Source organism: Amblyomma mixtum, chromosome 4 (genome assembly GCF_055824585.1).
Source record: "Amblyomma mixtum isolate Tamu chromosome 4, ASM5582458v1, whole genome shotgun sequence".
In the NCBI taxonomy this organism is placed as follows: domain Eukaryota; kingdom Metazoa; phylum Arthropoda; class Arachnida; order Ixodida; family Ixodidae; genus Amblyomma; species Amblyomma mixtum.
In genome coordinates this window covers 79,003,424-79,016,263 of record NC_143015.1, presented here as the reverse complement: position 1 = coordinate 79,016,263, position 12,840 = coordinate 79,003,424, and the positions used below count along the sequence as shown (strand labels likewise).

Here is a 12,840-nt window from a genome sequence, read left to right as displayed (position 1 = left end):
GCCAAGGTTGCAGAAAAGCATCACCAGAAGCATAAAGGGCGCAAGAAATATGTAATTCTTGTAGGACGCAGGGTAATTTGTGAATGCGAATAACTCTGAATTACAAACGCATCGCAAACAAAATGAAAGGAAATACATGAACGCCATGGGACAGAAGCAAACGAAGGGAAAGAGTGTGGGAAAAGTAATCAGAACAGTTTTTCTTCTTTTCAGAGGAGAAATAATTGGTGTTCCTAAGCCACAGCCATGGCAATTTTAATTCCCAGACATATATATATATATATATATATATATATATATTGTCACCGACAAACGCAGCAGAAACCGTGAAGCACAGCCGTTTTCTAGGACGAGGCTCGCCGAACCGCCAAGCTCATTCAAGACAAAGAAGACGCTCAGCCACGCGCTGGGAGACAAGGTTCGGCTACCAGGTGGCGCCGGCAGAGTGTCAGCAGTGTGGCAATATATTGATATGGCATGCCTGGCAATGTTTTTTGCCTGAAATTTCTTAACTTCTCCATAAACAAGGGTTTGATTTGATGCGCCTATTTCTTTTTCCGTTTCTCTCCTGTGATCTTTTTTCAGCTTTATATTGCAAAAATAGACTGATCACAACATACAGATAATATGTTCTAAAGGCATAGAAAGCATAGCCTTGGTCACATTTTTTCAGGTCACATGGCTTCCTTTCCAGCCGTATACTGGGGAACTCATGGCTCTCGGGATATCGCTGTACGATACGAAGAGCCTTCGTCATCGCGTTTCAAAGCCTTTTGCTCTTCCCCGTTCCCCAGTAATCGGCTAAATGGAAACCGTATTTGCCCTGAAAAATTTTAACCAAGACTGTAATCCTCAGCATCATCATGTTTGGGCGATCAACGCGCTTTGAACCAGTATCCAGCTGAGGAAACAAGGTATATCAGCTAAGTAGCAATTCACATCCTTATTTAGCGTAAGCGCATTGAGTGCATGATTGAGTGAATGGAGATTGGACATTTCTTATTGCTGGTTCTAAGGAAACCTACATATCAGCATTGCATAGCGGAGGCGAAATCTCGCTTGGGAGAACGCAGGAGCCAGTGAACACAGGAGCGAGGAGTATTTGAAGTCTAGGACATGATTACAGGCAAAATTTCAACAAAAAGACTTGCGCCGCAGAATAATGGTGTTCGCGTAAGGCAGGGGTTCTCAAACTTTTTTGCTTGGAGGAACCCCAAAAGCCTTCAATAAGTTCCAGGGACCCCCCGTTTTCACTTACCAGCAATGTTGTCGTGTGCATTTTTGCAAAGAGAGAGTTGCAAATGTTAAATGTTTATTACACAGATTAATACAAATACTAATGTGATGGGTGGTACTGCTTCCCTTTTAAGAGCAAGTCAAAGCGTGGCTCAGTAGCACTCAGAGCCAGTCTCATATCAGCTGCCGGGTCAGGGCCGGTGAGGGTTCTCGCGGAACACAAGAAGACAGCCCGCGGAACCCCTGTGTTCCGCGGAACCCAGTTTGAGAACCCCTGGCGTAAGGCGTTCTCACGCACTCAAGCAAAGATGCATGGATCATTGGCAGAAAAAGAAGTCCCTTACTAGGGTCCCTAGAAATACTTGCTAGTCTGCCGTCCGCGCGGAGCTCCCCACGAAACCAGTTGGCTGCGCCTCGGATGAACGCGCAGGGGGCGCTGCACGCATTCGGAACGCTGTGCCTGCACTGGCCGCCGCGCTGTGCCTGCCGTGGCTACGGAAGTGTTGCGCGCTGCTTCTTGGTGGCGAGCACGGAATGCTGTTTTCTTTTTTCTGCAGTAATGGTGTTTGGTGGCAAACCGGAGCCAAGACAGGCTTGAAAGCCTATTTAGCATGGTTCGGTAGTCGTCAGGAGCTATACTGACGAATGCCGCACCATGTTCGGTTGCTGTTAATGCGCTCGGATTTTGCAATCTTGCGAACTGAACACCATCGGGAAACTGCACCAGAAGTGGTCACTTCATTAGTTTTGGTGCCTAAGGAACAGCCATACAGCTAGAATATGTTGGCTATTCTCGACAGCCTAATTGATAAAGTAGCGATCAAGGATGCAGAAACTGCATTGGTCTCTTGTGCTTCACTTATACATCTGACGCCAGCTCCCGTGTGACAGGAAAGCCACGAGATGTTAATTTATTATATCTCGGGCTACATAGCAAGAAAAGTAGTCAAAAAAGCTAGTGTGTAGACTGTGTCAGCCTTGACGACTGAAAAAGCAGCGTCTACAGCAAATGATCAAGCTGCAGCTTTCACTGCAAACTTTCATAATGGTGCCTTGCTGTATCCCTCTTGCCCCTTGAAGAAAATTTATCACCGTCCTTGAAGACAGCTTCATCGCGCTTAATAAGTTGCACAATTAGAGCATTAATTGTTGACTTCGATTACTTTTTAACATATGTACAGAGGGCAAAACGCTTGTCTAGAACACGTTCTTGGTATGTTTCCGGTTGAACACGCGATATCTAGTGATTGCATTTGGTTAAAAATGGTCTGGATGTAAGCATGGGCAGTCAAACTCATTCATCGTCATTTTTACCTTCCTCATCGCAGCGGCTTTGGGAGCTGCGGAACACACAGCTGAGTCGTTCTAGACATATGTTTTGCCTTCTGTACGTTTTCCGTCTCTAGCCAGCGTGAAACATGGACGTGAAATGGCTAATGACATAATCAAATTCTACATTCTGGTTCACCTGCGCTTCACGAAGTCAATCAGTGTTCAAAGGGCCACCAAGAAGGAGCAGCTGAAGCTTTTAAAGATGAGATGATGCCAGTAGGTAGTGCAAACAAGAATGTGATCAGCCTGACACTGAGTGCAAAATTGACGGAAATAAATGTGTTTAACAAAAGTTTTTATTTGGTGTCATACGTGAGTGATTCTTAGGTATATTTTCCCTGAAAATACGTCTGATCTACATTGCATGCGCTAATAATGCTATTTTACCGAGCACGGAATTCAAAGAAACTACTTATAAATGCATGGTTGTGTTCATTTCTTAGGTAACTCGGTTGCCTAAGCACTATGAATGCATGCCCGCAGTTCGCTTGAAGCACGTTGAGATTTACAGGGCTCGGGTTTTCATCTTGCATGCTTTAATTGTGCCTTCATCTAGAAGTTTCCAGTGTTCAGTCTGTGTTCTAACTTCAAAGTCCGTACAAGTTGAGATCAGATTACCGCTTTCAACAGCGCTCTGTTGCAAACACACAGCCGTGGGGTTTAGAATCCTAGGGTAACGTCTTGATGCAAGGTATTTTTATTTATTAAATTCCTCAGAAGACGGTATGACGATACGGCACGGTAGCAGTTTTAAGAGAGGAGAATAGGGTATAAAAATGAGCGGGTTTGTTTCGCCTTCGACTCATGAGTACGCGCACAAAATTCGTTCGCAAAAAAAAAAAATCATTGGCGTCGCTGCGTCGTTAACTGAAGTATGCATTGAAATAGCACAACTAATCTAAAATTATAGAAAGAAAGTGCGCAATCGCATGCTCAAAGTATCTGATAACGCGCTCGTTTCGCGGGGCGAAACGCGCGCGTCTACTGCAGACGCCGTGGCCGGCACGGCACACCGGTTGCTCGCAGCGCCACCGCTGCGATCATCCAGCAGCAGCCCCCGCCGCAGCCGGCGGACGACAGACTAGCAAGTATTTCTAGGGACCCTACCATTACAGCCCTAACTTCGATTTCAAAAGTAGCCAAAAAGTAGCCAAGTAGCCAAGTTCAAATTTTTGTCGCCAAGCGGTCCTAAAAGTAGCCAATTTGGCGCAAAGTAGCCAAACCTGGCAACCCTGCACCGACGCTACACGGGCGAAGGATGTTACGTTGGCTTGATCGCCCCGCGTGTGGATTATCGGCTCTACCAGAAGAAGAGGGCGCGAGCATGTACTGCCATCTAGACGTAGTTCAGGAAACTTGTCATGTGTCTGCGCTTGCCTCTAGATGGCGCTGAAGTTGAATTCTCTTTCTTTTAATGAAATAGTTATTGAAATAGGTCATTGAAGTGTTCTCGTAAAATGAACAGCTTAGTGAGCAGCTCATTGGAATAACTGTTCAGATAACATTTTAGGTAGGGCTTTTCCAACTGCTGCCAAGCAACTAAAACGTGATTTAAGCGTAGTACACTACCACCATCTGTGAGCTGGAAAATTAAATCAGTTATGCACTCACACGGCCGGACTGAATCGCGCTCTGCTGCTTTCAGTCAGGCCGTGGCACTCACTATGTTCTTGGCACTAATTCGAGCCGTTGTGAGAAAGAGCTTTGAACGGGCTCGGTTGAAACTAAAGCTTATAATATACCGTTAACTTTAGACTTAGCGGCGCAGCGGCATTTTGAGACGTTTGTAGCACCAAGCTAACCACTACTGACGGAAAAGTATACATTATTTTCTTCAGACCGGCGTGAGGCAAGTTCGTTCCTTCCGCGTATGGAGATGCAGGGACTATGTAGTCATTTCGAAAAAAGCTAACACAAAACGTGAATATGTGCTTCAATACCGAAGTTACATTAGCGACTGTCTTCCCTCTCCATTTTTAGGGAAGAGGAGGGAGGGAAGGGAATGGAAGAGGGAAATTACAGAGAGGTGGGTGGAGACAGGTGGCGAGAGTGAACCCGCGGACCATGTCACCATGGAGGAAAAAAATTGAGGAGGGAGCGCACGGTGACAACCTTAAAGCCTAGTCTTAACAAGTAAAGATACAGTAAAAAAAAATAAGTTTGTCACCCCGTGATCACACCACGTGATAGCGTGCGGTAATATCTAGCCCCGCTGCGCGCGCGCATGCGCGGATTAGCGCAGAAAACTGACTGTAGATCAACCTCCTTGCTGTAGACGCCCGCGCCGCGGATCGCGCATACGCGCGCACTAAAACATACCAAAATCAAAACATCAAGGACTGACTGGGAGAGGGAAAAACTGAGGGAGAAAACGGCTTCATCAACACTCGGCTTGCGAACGCTAGCCGCGTGACGTCACGCTCCCTCCTCAGTTTTTTTTTCCTCCATGTATGTTACAGTGTAGTTGCTATGTTGGATAGGGGATAGTGGCGATGGGGCCCTGATGTGTCGCATGGCGATTGATGGACTGCATCCCGCCACCCGCTCTCTCGGTAGCACATCAATGAATGCGGCCGCTCTATCCGGGTGTAATACTAATGCTAACTAATACTCTGCCATGTGAATCGAAATCATCTCGTGTGAGTTTTGATTGATGTGGAGTAAGTTATCTGCGGAAGTAGGGACTGATGCTTTAATAATGCTCTGTGCCAGACTTTTTCGTTTTCTTTTTTGCACAGTTACGAGAGGTGCTTCAAAAAGAATGAACTGTGGTAGTAAGTAGCTTCGTGCACAGTTTACTTGTCTGAGGCGAAGAAAAAAGAATTGCCCGTGAGACGCATTAGCTACACAGTGCGAAAGGATACCATATATCAGTGTCGATAAACGCTGTAAATGAAGACCACGGCAGCTTATAAGGCGTTTTATGGGCACGGAAGAAAAATGAACGACTGAAAAGAAAGAAAAAAAATCCGACGGTTTAGCACTGCTAAACACGAAATATTGTGCAAAAGCAGAATTTTTTACTGGTCGACACCACCGCCGCGTATCAAAGCGCATTGAGATGCACACTGACCCTGGGAGCCAGTTATGCGCGTCTTAAATTTTTTCACCGTCAATGCCAGTCTACCAAATGTACGCCGGCGGCCTATGCTCGAGTGCTGCCTTTCTGGAGCAATATTGTGCACGCCAGCGCTTATTGCTCGTGTGCCGTGTACCGTGCTTCTATCACAACGTTGTCGTCGCCAATCCATGCAGCGTACATCTCTCTGCCACCCCCGCCACATAGCTGAGAGCGGGAATATTAGTTTCATAGCAGTATTAGTTGGTGTAGAAGACAATGCGCAATGCACAGAGCGAGAGTGTGTTGCAGTTTACAACAGGCGTGTTCGGCTCCGGCGATAGCGTGGTGAACTCGGGCATTGGCCAGCGAAGCTAATCTGTTCCATTCTGTTCCATTCTGATCTGTTCCGCCGAGTGTTCCATTCCTAGTCGCAGATATTTATTTGTTTAATTTTTCTCCCTTTCACTTGGGATAAGCCCCCAAACATTGCAAGATATTGCTAGGGCTTTACCCATCGCCGTAAAAGAAAGCGTCTTTTGTGAGGTTTTACATCCTATGACAACGTTTTCATTGTTGCTGCTTCCACTTTTGGCATTAAAGTGCAACTTTTTACTCAAGTTGGTGTATTTAGGAAGGCCTCTTGCACGTGCTGGGTAGCGGCTCAGAATAGTCTCCCTCTCGTACGATGAAGTCGGTGCACAATTCGTTGGAATCGGAGCAACCTAGAAGGAAACTGAACGCTCAAGGAACGAATATGCCGCAGTACTGAATGCGATCACAGCCACTTACATACAAACTGAGGAAGCGTAAGAAATTTTAAAGGAATGTTCATAACAGCATGACACTATTTTTCAGACTAGAGTTCTTTATTCCTTGCTGTTCGCTATACATTTCGGAACAACTGGACGAAACATGAGCTCATTTGCTGCAGCGAGTAATTTGTTATTGAATTTTTAAAAGTTACGATACTTTGACAGTGCTCGCAAGTCATTACGACGTAATGTGACGCTCTCGTGCTTGCTCGCATCTAAACACTGAACTGCGCGTAGTGAGCTTTACGGAGTGGATTTTTCGTAGTTCAGGCTATAGGGGTGTGAGGAGGTGAAGTTGGAGAGGCAATAGGGGGTCGCTATGGTGCTGAGGAGCCCATACCCCACACCAGATCGACAATGGCAACAAAGTCCTTTGCCTTGTTTGCATATACGACTTCTGACCGGTCTGGCTCCCTTCACGACAATGTGCCACGGCCGGACTCAAGTAGGTGCGTACTCTGCTCCGCACCGACCATGCGCTGGTTAGTTTTTCACCCGCCGAGGGCGCTGTCGGGTTATGACGTCACTCATGTTGCTTGAACATGACCGTCGCAGCCAGGGGCAGGGGCTTTGAGCCATTAACTTCAAACTGCAATTTCTAACTCAAATGCGCACGCAGAACTCTATTTATTTTTTAAGTACGCATAATAAAGACCTGGCTTAACGTAAAAGCAGCATTTGTTGTCGACCACGTCATGACCCTTTTAAGCAGACAGGTATCATATGTGAGCAGTGACCTACAGGTGATAAACATGTTGCGCTTTTTGTTGTGCAGGAAAGCTTATGGGGACAATAGTCGTAATTACAGAGTGACACCCGCTAGAACATAAGGTTTAGTTTGTAGCCATCATTTCTGCAATCGTCCCGATATCGAAAATGTCGAGGTTTACTGCACTAGACGTAGACACAGCAGCAGAGAGAGGACAAACTTTTTTTGTAGAACACGGATCATAACTCGCCACATTTTTGTTCTGCACAAAAATTGCTACTATGGCTCCCTCCACCCATGTTGATGTTTGGCTCACACCTAAAGACGCATGTTCACTTCGAGAAATGCATGTATTGATACGCGGCAATTCAGGACATTTTGATCGGGAAACAGTTTATGTACGTTTGTTAGTATGCAATGAAACTTTCTCATAGAATTTATTATTTCGGTATGACAACCAAATATCCACCGAGCACCCAACGGCAGTCTTGAATGTTTTTTGCTATTAGCGTTTTTGTTATTGCCAAAATGGTTCTTAAATTTGTTTTCTCTAGCAGTCTTAAGTGGTGGATGCGATCGATGGAACACGTTAAAATAAAGATTTTGTTACATATCAGAACAATGGACCATTACCCTCAAGATTTCTATAAGAGTGCATTACATTTTTTCAATGTTCAAATTTTTTTTCCGAAAATGTTGGAGGTAAATGCAAGATGTTTTTTTCCACGCCACTCGACTGAAAGTCGGGAAGCCAATATCATAAAAAATTTGGGAGAAGTATTTCAAGATTCTGTGGCTGCCGCCACGTTGCGCAAGGCTTAGAACGTTAAAAAATAACGCGCTGACATCAGTCGTGAGGTAAGAGGGAAAGTGTACAGAGTGGCTGCAGAACAGAAAGTGATAGATAGCTAGACTTCAAGATAACAGTATGATGTCAAGGCAAGAACGGGGACTACACAAAAAGAGCACAGCATGACCGGAAGCACTAACGAAGAGAGCCCACTCACCAATCATTATCATGGTCTGATTGAGCTCAGTTCTTAGGATCTCCAAGACCTTGTCAACGCCTTCTTTACCCTGTAATCAAAGATAATGGAGCTTGAAACGCGTAAAGAAGTTTGATTCCTGTGATTTCAGGGAAACTTGGCAAGATAACTTGTTCTTCAGTCCAGGTTAACATCGGTCATGGTGCTACTGGATGTATTTGGGATCCATATGTCTATATGTAGACATCGTCCATATGTAGAGACAAAATGTACTGGAGCGGTGCTTATTCTCACCAGTGACGCGTGCTCCTTGTGATGGGCAACTGCTCCTAAAATGAAACTTGTTTTTGGTCTAGAACTTGAGCTTCCCTGAAAACGACGCCGATGTTTGTAATCAATCATGGGTAAGTCATTCCAACGTCTACAGCGCGCTCTGTTTACAACTGCACTTCTACACGCTACCGCGACCACGCCGTAAATATTTGTGCTTAGTTACTGAGTTTTACGTACCGAAGCTTGGTAATTTACTCCTAAAAAAAGGAAACAGGGGGAACTGCCTAGTAAGCATTACTCTTCCCCTAAGAAAAGGAGTCCATTCTCGGTGAACGTTTCCTGGCGGGAAAGAGAAACCTCCGTTTCATGCTGAGAGTTCAAGAAAAAGCAGGAGCCAAATTTCACGATTAGAAAGGGCTATCCCAATTGGCTCAATAACCAATGCAGAATTACCTTCGTTATGTTATCTTATACTCGTAACAAGGGAGCAATTACTCATCAGATTTCACCACCGCGTAGCCGAACTGAAACAAAGGGAAGCTACACAGCTTTCACCCCGGCTTGGGGTTCATCCCGGCGTGGGCAGGGTTAGAACCTGCGAGCACCGGCTACCTGGGGCAGTCACTCTACAAACTCAGCTGACCAGGACGGCCAGAAAAGAGATGGTAGAAGAAGGCCAAATAAACAGCTGGAAGTAGGTTTGGTCTTAGCGCAACAAGAAAAGGGGGGAGGAAGGACAGTTTAAGGCACTGCTATCACTGCTTCGCAGCAAGCGAGACTGAAAAGTCAGGCCACTTTTCGGTTGCGATAATCTGCACACCGACGCTTACATCGTTTGCCCTGGAGAGCGTCGAAGATTTAAGTTGTTCGCTTAAAAGCGCTGTGCTATGTATCGTCCAGTCTTCATGAAAGAGTCAGCTAGCAGAGCACACGTTCCTAAGGACCTTTGCTCGCTGGAAACATACGTGAGCAGGAAGTAGGAGACACCAGGCACTGAATGATGCCCTGTTGCCGCGACGTAACAGGCAAATATAAGCCATCTAAAGAGATGCAGCGCCACACTAGGAAGCACAATGAAAACGGCAGACAGTCTGAAGCTTGTGCAGCTGCTCCGTTGCAGCGGTGCATTTGTTGTCAACAAGGTTTCGCATCCAGCTGGTCTTTTGCGGTTGAATGGAGTGCACTGCGAGTTCTGCCACTGGGTTTTGTGATCATTACCATGTTATGAAATTTATGGTGCGGGCAAAATAATAAGGGGAAATTAGGTGACTGTATTCACATGTTCCGCAATTATTTCTATCTGAAGATTGTGAGGACGGGGCGGATTAGCAGTACACGGGAAGGCAAAGAGAAAGGGAGGCCTTTTCGCCAGCAGTGGGCGGCATCTGGCAGGCATTGATGATGACGAGTGTGTAACCCACGAGAATCGAGCAAACGAAAGATCGTTGAGTACCTCGAGATGGCGCAGGCTTCGTTTCCTTGAAGGGACGCAATTAAAGCTAACTTCATTGACATGAATGAATAATGCAAAAGACGGCGGCTGCTACGGTGAACTAGTCAAAGCGAGGCTGATGTGTCGCGAGGAAAGAGTTTCATTTCTAAGTCATGTACAACTTCACATCCGGGCACCTGCGATGCCGTGAAGATGCCAGCTAGACTCTGATGGTGCCCTTGTGAAAATTCATCGCTAACTGATAGCTATGCATCCACTGTCGCACCGCCTTCTGCCTCTTCTGCAGCCATCCCTTTCTCGTCCTTGTGGAAGGGCGTTCAGATAGCTCCAAGTCAGTGCTCTCAATCCCGTTCCGTTTTCATCCCTTCGGCTACCGTTCGTCACACTTTGCCCTACATGTATTCAACTTACAGCTGCCCACGATCTTTCTCTCTTTGCAGACCTTCAGCCCTTCAGTTACAGTCTTTCCGTGCCGCCATTCGCACAACCATCACATGTCAAGCGCTTGCTATGCCATCCAGCAGCTGGATGTAGTCCGAAGCACATCACGGATGGCTGGATGATGTGCTGCGGGTAAAAGAGAGAGAAAGGCAGAATAGTGGGAAAATATGGCGATTAAATTGGCAACGCCAGCTTAGCTACCCGACACGTAGGGAATGGGAAGACGGAAGCGAAAGAAAGAGATAAGAGGAACGGAAGATCAGTGCACCGCATGGAACATGCTTAGGGGGCCATTACTCCATGAGGAAACAGGACGCACGCAGAGCGTCAAAGGCTGAAGCTCACGACTGCGTCATTTAAGTATTTCAAGAGCACTTTGATCACGGTGTTTCCGTATGTAAGTTAGGGCCAAGGAGCCAGCATTTTGGCTTCCGTTATATTGGCTACAAGAATCCACTGGCCAGAACTCTGTATCCAGGGGTACTCGTTCGCGGTCAAATCGAGAGCAGTCACGAAGTAGTTACTGAATGGTCCCTTCGCTACCGCAGTGCTGACACGATATTGAGTTTGCCATTCCGATGGATGAGGTGGGAGTAAGCGTTTGCAAACGCCAATCTTAGTGACAGGCTACACAACAGCTTTCCAGGGCAGCAGAGGAGCTCACATGCTATCGCAGTTTGTCGGAACGGGTAGAGGTTGTGCAAACGGCTTCCATTGCTTCCGGGGGTATGTGATGCAGCCGAGGTCATTTAGCGAGCAAGCACCAATAGATGTCGCACAGGCTCTGCTCTTTCCAGTGGAATCGAGATAACGTGCGCACTTCCTTGGGCCGCCCGAGCAGCACTGTCGGCAACTAAGTCGTTTACACAGACTGGTCGCCGTTTTTTGAAAGGAAATAGCGGCCCACCAATCGTCTGTCCCATAAGAGTTCTCCCAAGCAGTGCGATCTTTCTCTCCGCTGTTTTGTCGGTGCAACTACTGCGAGCGCCGGACTATATCGGGGACTGGGAAGAAAGCCTATCGAGCCCTGTCCTAAAGCAGCTGCCACTATCCTAAATGCACGCACAGCATACTGACCGTGAGTATGTGCGATTAATTTTTAGGTCTCGCCAACTAGTTCGGCATGAGGTGTTGTCACTACGGGCAGGCAAGTCATTATTGAGGAAAAATTTTCACACATGACAACCTTAACGGGGTCTGAACTAGCTGCACTTTACGCGGCTGTTCACTACTTAAACCAGCAAGCAGTTCAAAGATCGATGGTGTTGTCATATTGGAATTGGGTACTTTTATATCTGAAATCAATTTTACGGCATGGCAAATTTCAGGAACTGGTGGCTGAGAAAAATGCAACATTGAGCACTGGAAGTATGTAGGGACACCATTTTCCAGTGGCTACCAAGGCACTCCGGCTGTGATCAAAGTTGCTGTCACGCCTAGGAGGACGAACAGACTTCTAGAAGGTGTTATTGTGCGAAACGAATAAGCTATGCGTACGTTGTAGGCGAGTCCCCAGAGTGCTGGCCTGCCGACGAAGACCGCGCGTGCACCGAGGCTGAGCGCCTTGGCAACGTCGGCACCGGAACGCACTCCACCGTCCAGTTACACCTCCATCTGGTCTCCGACAGCAGCCACCACTTCATAAATGGCCTCGATCTGTGGAGAGGTTTGGTTTGCATGTAGCGCGTGCAGTCTTCAGTCAATCGCTCCACGTAGCGGTTTCTGTAACTGCTACGGGTTTCTTCCTAACTCACATGGGAATCCTGTATGGTGCCCGTACACTTTGAGTTGGAACTACAGCACACGGAATAAGTGTTCCACGCAAAATGGACTTTTGACCATGTCACAAATAAAGATATCATTAGAATTATTTACGTATCCAACCAAATCAAGTTTTTTGCGCAACAAAAAGTTACAAGGAGGAGAGGTAAAAGCTGTGAGAACAGCTTGAGGAGCCCTGACCCCCTGGCACACGGGGTAGCACAAAAGCGTGTCGCTAAGGAAGTACGATACACCAGGCACAGGTTACAAGCGTAAAAGGCTGCATCTTAACTATCTCCAGAAGAAATAACGTGAAAACTTCAAAACTGAGGATAATACAAACACGCCGTCTGACGCCGTGCATGTCAGGAGGAAATCACGCGACACATATTAACAAACACATGAAAGCCGCCCAAGAAACACATGGGGACTGTAAGGATTATGGTATTATTTACGCGACAGCATAAGAGCGGACTTGCGGAGGAAAAGCCGTGCCCTTTCCCACACTAATTCAGAATTGGTCGACAGGGTTGCGCCGTCACACATATGGCTTTGGAATGAAAAGGGTTAAAACACAGGTTAAATAGTGGCTATGCGGCCGTAGCATCGCGAAATATCATTGCGGTATAAGGATGTAAAATAAATTAAATTACGCTGGACAGGAAACTCGGGGTAAATATCTAAGAATCGAACCCATAACCCTTGAATCGGGAGTCAGACCTTCTAGCACTAAGCCACTGAGGCACGGTCGTTCGACGCGGTTGAAGAGAGGCCTT

The 12,840-nt window shown here is 46.6% G+C and overlaps 1 pseudogene; it reads right to left on the bottom strand.

The window, feature by feature from the left end:
• Positions 1-6,256: 6,256 nt before the first annotated feature.
• Positions 6,257-12,840, bottom strand: part of LOC149347146 (uncharacterized) — a 38,817-nt pseudogene continuing 32,233 nt past the window's right edge.